Raw genomic sequence first — 6164 nt, 5'->3', positions numbered from 1 at the left:
AGAAAACACTTCAAAAGTGACGTTTCTGAAGAATTTTAACAGTTTTCTTGTATCTACGAACGTCAGAATGCATAAAATTGACCTAAACGTCTCCTTTTCCTATTCTGAGTCGATTCTGCATGCTTTAAGTGTGTTTGGTGGCTCAGAACCATCAAAAAACGTTGAAATATAGTTCAAATTCAATAAAAATCGACAAAAATACAGTTTCTAGCTAAAATTTGATGGTTTCGTTGCACTTTCCGAGACCGTAGGGTATCTGATTGGCTTAAAAGTACAAGAAAACACTTCAAAAGTGACGTTTCTGAAGAATTTTAACAGTTTTCTTGTATCTACGAACGCCAGAATGCATAAAATTGACCTAAACGTCTCCTTTTCCTATTCTGAGTGGATTCTGCATGCTTTAAGTGTGTTTGGTGGCTCAGAACCATCAAAAAACGTTGAAATATAGTTCAAATTCAATAAAAATCGACAAAAATACAGTTTCTAGCTAAAATTTGATGGTTTCGTTGCACTTTCCGAGCCCGTAGGGTATCTGATTGGCTTAAAAGTACAAGAAAACACTTCAAAAGTGACGTTTCTGAAGAATTTTAACAGTTTTCTTGTATCTACGAACGCCAGAATGCATAAAATTGACCTAAACGTCTCCTTTTCCTATTCTGAGTCGATTCTGCATGCTTTAAGTGTGTTTGGTGGCTCAGAACCATCAAAAAACGTTGAAATATAGTTCAAATTCAATAAAAATCGACAAAAATACAGTTTCTAGCTAAAATTTGATGGTTTCGTTGCACTTTCCGAGCCCGTTGGGTATCTGATTGGCTTAAAAGTACAAGAAAACACTTCAAAGTGACGTTTCTGAAGAATTTTAACAGTTTTCTTGTATCTACGAACGCCAGAATGCATAAAATTGACCTAAACGTCTCCTTTCCTATTCTGAGTCGATTCTGCATGCTTTAAGTGTGTTTGGTGGCTCAGAACCATCAAAAAACGTTGAAATATAGTTCAAATTCAATAAAAATCGACAAAAATACAGTTTCTAGCTAAAATTTGATGGTTTCGTTGCACTTTCCGAGCCCGTAGTGTATCTGATTGGCTTAAAAGTACAAGAAAACACTTCAAAAGTGACGTTTCTGAAGAATTTTAACAGTTTTCTTGTATCTACGAACGCCAGAATGCATAAAATTGACCTAAACGTCTCCTTTTCCTATTCTGAGTCGATTCTGCATGCTTTAAGTGTGTTTGGTGGCTCAGAACCATCAAAAAACGTTGAAATATAGTTCAAATTCAATAAAAATCGACAAAAATACAGTTTCTAGCTAAAATTTGATGGTTTCGTTGCACTTTCCGAGCCCGTAGGGTATCTGATTGGCTTAAAAGTACAAAAAAACACTTCAAAAGTGACGTTTCTGAAGAATTTTAACAGTTTTCTTGTATCTACGAACGCCAGAATGCATAAAATTGACCTAAACGTCTCCTTTTCCTATTCTGAGTCGATTCTGCATGCTTTAGGTGTGTTTGGTGGCTCAGAACCATCAAAAAACGTTGAAATATAGTTCAAATTCAATAAAAATCGACAAAAATACAGTTTCTAGCTAAAATTTGATGGTTTCGTTGCACTTTCCGAGCCCGTAGGGTATCTGATTGGCTTAAAAGTACAAGAAAACACTTCAAAAGTGACGTTTCTGAAGAATTTTAACAGTTTTCTTGTATCTACGAACGCCAGAATGCATAAAATTGACCTAAACGTCTCCTTTTCCTATTCTGAGTCGATTCTGCATGCTTTAAGTGTGTTTGGTGGCTCAGAACCATCAAAAAACGTTGAAATATAGTTCAAATTCAATAAAAATCGACAAAAATACAGTTTCTAGCTAAAATTTGATGGTTTCGTTGCACTTTCCGAGCCCGTAGGGTATCTGATTGGCTTAAAAGTACAAGAAAACACTTCAAAAGTGACGTTTCTGAAGAATTTTAACAGTTTTCTTGTATCTACGAACGTCAGAATGCATAAAATTGACCTAAACGTCTCCTTTTCCTATTCTGAGTCGATTCTGCATGCTTTAAGTGTGTTTGGTGGCTCAGAACCATCAAAAAACGTTGAAATATAGTTCAAATTCAATAAAAATCGACAAAAATACAGTTTCTAGCTAAAATTTGATGGTTTCGTTGCACTTTCCGAGACCGTAGGGTATCTGATTGGCTTAAAAGTACAAGAAAACACTTCAAAAGTGACGTTTCTGAAGAATTTTAACAGTTTTCTTGTATCTACGAACGCCAGAATGCATAAAATTGACCTAAACGTCTCCTTTTCCTGTTCTGAGTGGATTCTGCATGCTTTAAGTGTGTTTGGTGGCTCAGAACCATCAAAAAACGTTGAAATATAGTTCAAATTCAATAAAAATCGACAAAAATACAGTTTCTAGCTAAAATTTGATGGTTTCGTTGCACTTTCCGAGCCCGTAGGGTATCTGATTGGCTTAAAAGTACAAGGAAACACTTCAAAAGTGACGTTTCTGAAGAATTTTAACAGTTTTCTTGTATCTACGAACGCCAGAATGCATAAAATTGACCTAAACGTCTCCTTTTCCTATTCTGAGTCGATTCTGCATGCTTTAAGTGTGTTTGGTGGCTCAGAACCATCAAAAAACGTTGAAATATAGTTCAAATTCAATAAAAATCGACAAAAATACAGTTTCTAGCTAAAATTTGATGGTTTCGTTGCACTTTCCGAGCCCGTAGGGTATCTGATTGGCTTAAAAGTACAAGAAAACACTTCAAAAGTGACGTTTCTGAAGAATTTTAACAGTTTTCTTGTATCTACGAACGCCAGAATGCATAAAATTGACCTAAACGTCTCCTTTTCCTATTCTGAGTCGATTCTGCATGCTTTAAGTGTGTTTGGTGGCTCAGAACCATCAAAAAACGTTGAAATATAGTTCAAATTCAATAAAAATCGACAAAAATACAGTTTCTAGCTAAAATTTGATGGTTTCGTTGCACTTTCCGAGCCCGTAGGGTATCTGATTGGCTTAAAAGTACAAGAAAACACTTCAAAAGTGACGTTTCTGAAGAATTTTAACAGTTTTCTTGTATCTACGAACGCCAGAATGCATAAAATTGACCTAAACGTCTCCTTTTCCTATTCTGAGTCGATTCTGCATGCTTTAAGTGTGTTTGGTGGCTCAGAACCATCAAAAAACGTTGAAATATAGTTCAAATTCAATAAAAATCGACAAAAATACAGTTTCTAGCTAAAATTTGATGGTTTCGTTGCACTTTCCGAGCCCGTAGGGTATCTGATTGGCTTAAAAGTACAAGAAAACACTTCAAAAGTGACGTTTCTGAAGAATTTTAACAGTTTTCTTGTATCTACGAACGCCAGAATGCATAAAATTGACCTAAACGTCTCCTTTTCCTATTCTGAGTCGATTCTGCATGCTTTAAGTGTGTTTGGTGGCTCAGAACCATCAAAAAACGTTGAAATGTAGTTCAAATTCAATAAAAATCGACAAAAATACAGTTTCTGGCTAAAATTTGATGGTTTCGTTGCACTTTCCGAGCCCGTAGGGTATCTGATTGGCTTAAAAGTACAAGAAAACACTTCAAAAGTGACGTTTCTGAAGAATTTTAACAGTTTTCTTGTATCTACGAACGCCAGAATGCATAAAATTGACCTAAACGTCTCCTTTTCCTATTCTGAGTCGATTCTGCATGCTTTAAGTGTGTTTGGTGGCTCAGAACCATCAAAAAACGTTGAAATATAGTTCAAATTCAATAAAAATCGACAAAAATACAGTTTCTAGCTAAAATTTGATGGTTTCGTTGCACTTTCCGAGCCCGTAGGGTATCTGATTGGCTTAAAAGTACAAGAAAACACTTCAAAAGTGACGTTTCTGAAGAATTTTTACAGTTTTCTTGTATCTACGAACGCCAGAATGCATAAAATTGACCTAAACGTCTCCTTTTCCTATTCTGAGTCGATTCTGCATGCTTTAAGTGTGTTTGGTGGCTCAGAACCATCAAAAAACGTTGAAATATAGTTCAAATTCAATAAAAATCGACAAAAATACAGTTTCTAGCTAAAATTTGATGGTTTCGTTGCACTTTCCGAGCCCGTTGGGTATCTGATTGGCTTAAAAGTACAAGAAAACACTTCAAAAGTGACGTTTCTGAAGAATTTTAACAGTTTTCTTGTATCTACGAACGCCAGAATGCATAAAATTGACCTAAACGTCTCCTTTTCCTATTCTGAGTCGATTCTGCATGCTTTAAGTGTGTTTGGTGGCTCAGAACCATCAAAAAACGTTGAAATATAGTTCAAATTCAATAAAAATCGACAATAATACAGTTTCTAGCTAAAATTTGATGGTTTCGTTGCACTTTCCGAGCCCGTAGGGTATCTGATTGTCTTAAAAGTACAAGAAAACACTTCAAAAGTGACGTTTCTGAAGAATTTTAACAGTTTTCTTGTATCTACGAACGCCAGAATGCATAAAATTGACCTAAACGTCTCCTTTTCCTATTCTGAGTCGATTCTGCATGCTTTAAGTGTGTTTGGTGGCTCAGAACCATCAAAAAACGTTGAAATATAGTTCAAATTCAATAAAAATCGACAAAAATACAGTTTCTAGCTAAAATTTGATGGTTTCGTTGCACTTTCCGAGCCCGTAGGGTATCTGATTAGCTTAAAAGTACAAGAAAACACTTCAAAAGTGACGTTTCTGAAGAATTTTAACAGTTTTCTTGTATCTACGAACGCCAGAATGCATAAAATTGACCTAAACGTCTCCTTTTCCTATTCTGAGTCGATTCTGCATGCTTTAAGTGTGTTTGGTGGCTCAGAACCATCAAAAAACGTTGAAATATAGTTCAAATTCAATAAAAATCGACAAAAATACAGTTTCTAGCTAAAATTTGATGGTTTCGTTGCACTTTCCGAGCCCGTAGGGTATCTGATTGTCTTAAAAGTACAAGAAAACACTTCAAAAGTGACGTTTCTGAAGAATTTTAACAGTTTTCTTGTATCTACGAACGCCAGAATGCATAAAATTGACCTAAACGTCTCCTTTTCCTATTCTGAGTCGATTCTGCATGCTTTAAGTGTGTTTGGTGGCTCAGAACCATCAAAAAAACGTTGAAATATAGTTCAAATTCAATAAAAATCGACAAAAATACAGTTTCTAGCTAAAATTTGATGGTTTCGTTGCACTTTCCGAGCCCGTAGGGTATCTGATTAGCTTAAAAGTACAAGAAAACACTTCAAAAGTGACGTTTCTGAAGAATTTTAACAGTTTTCTTGTATCTACGAACGCCAGAATGCATAAAATTGACCTAAACGTCTCCTTTTCCTATTCTGAGTCGATTCTGCATGCTTTAAGTGTGTTTGGTGGCTCAGAACCATCAAAAAACGTTGAAATATAGTTCAAATTCAATAAAAATCGACAAAAATACAGTTTCTAGCTAAAATTTGATGGTTTCGTTGCACTTTCCGAGCCCGTAGGGTATCTGATTGGCTTAAAAGTACAAGAAAACACTTCAAAAGTAACGTTTCTGAAGAATTTTAACAGTTTTCTTGTATCTACGAACGCCAGAATGCATAAAATTGACCTAAACGTCTCCTTTTCCTATTCTGAGTCGATTCTGCATGCTTTAAGTGTGTTTGGTGGCTCAGAACCATCAAAAAACGTTGAAATATAGTTCAAATTCAATAAAAATCGACAAAAATACAGTTTCTAGCTAAAATTTGATGGTTTCGTTGCACTTTCCGAGCCCGTCGGGTATCTGATTGGCTTAAAAGTACAAGAAAACACTTCAAAAGTGACGTTTCTGAAGAATTTTAACAGTTTTCTTGTATCTACGAACGCCAGAATGCATAAAATTGACCTAAACGTCTCCTTTTCCTATTCTGAGTCGATTCTGCATGCTTTAAGTGTGTTTGGTGGCTCAGAACCATCAAAAAACGTTGAAATATAGTTCAAATTCAATAAAAATCGACAAAAATACAGTTTCTAGCTAAAATTTGATGGTTTCGTTGCACTTTCCGAGCCCGTTGGGTATCTGATTGGCTTAAAAGTACAAGAAAACACTTCAAAAGTGACGTTTCTGAAGAATTTTAACAGTTTTCTTGTATCTACGAACGCCAGAATGCATAAAATTGACCTAAACGTCTC

This window comes from Zophobas morio, unplaced genomic scaffold, assembly GCF_036711695.1.
Source record: "Zophobas morio isolate AGI-343-1 ecotype UQ-CSIRO unplaced genomic scaffold, CSIRO_AGI_Zmor_V1 ptg000890l, whole genome shotgun sequence".
NCBI lineage: Eukaryota > Metazoa > Arthropoda > Insecta > Coleoptera > Tenebrionidae > Zophobas > Zophobas morio.
The sequence above is the reverse complement of the archived record's forward strand: the minus strand, read 5'-3'. Positions refer to the sequence as shown.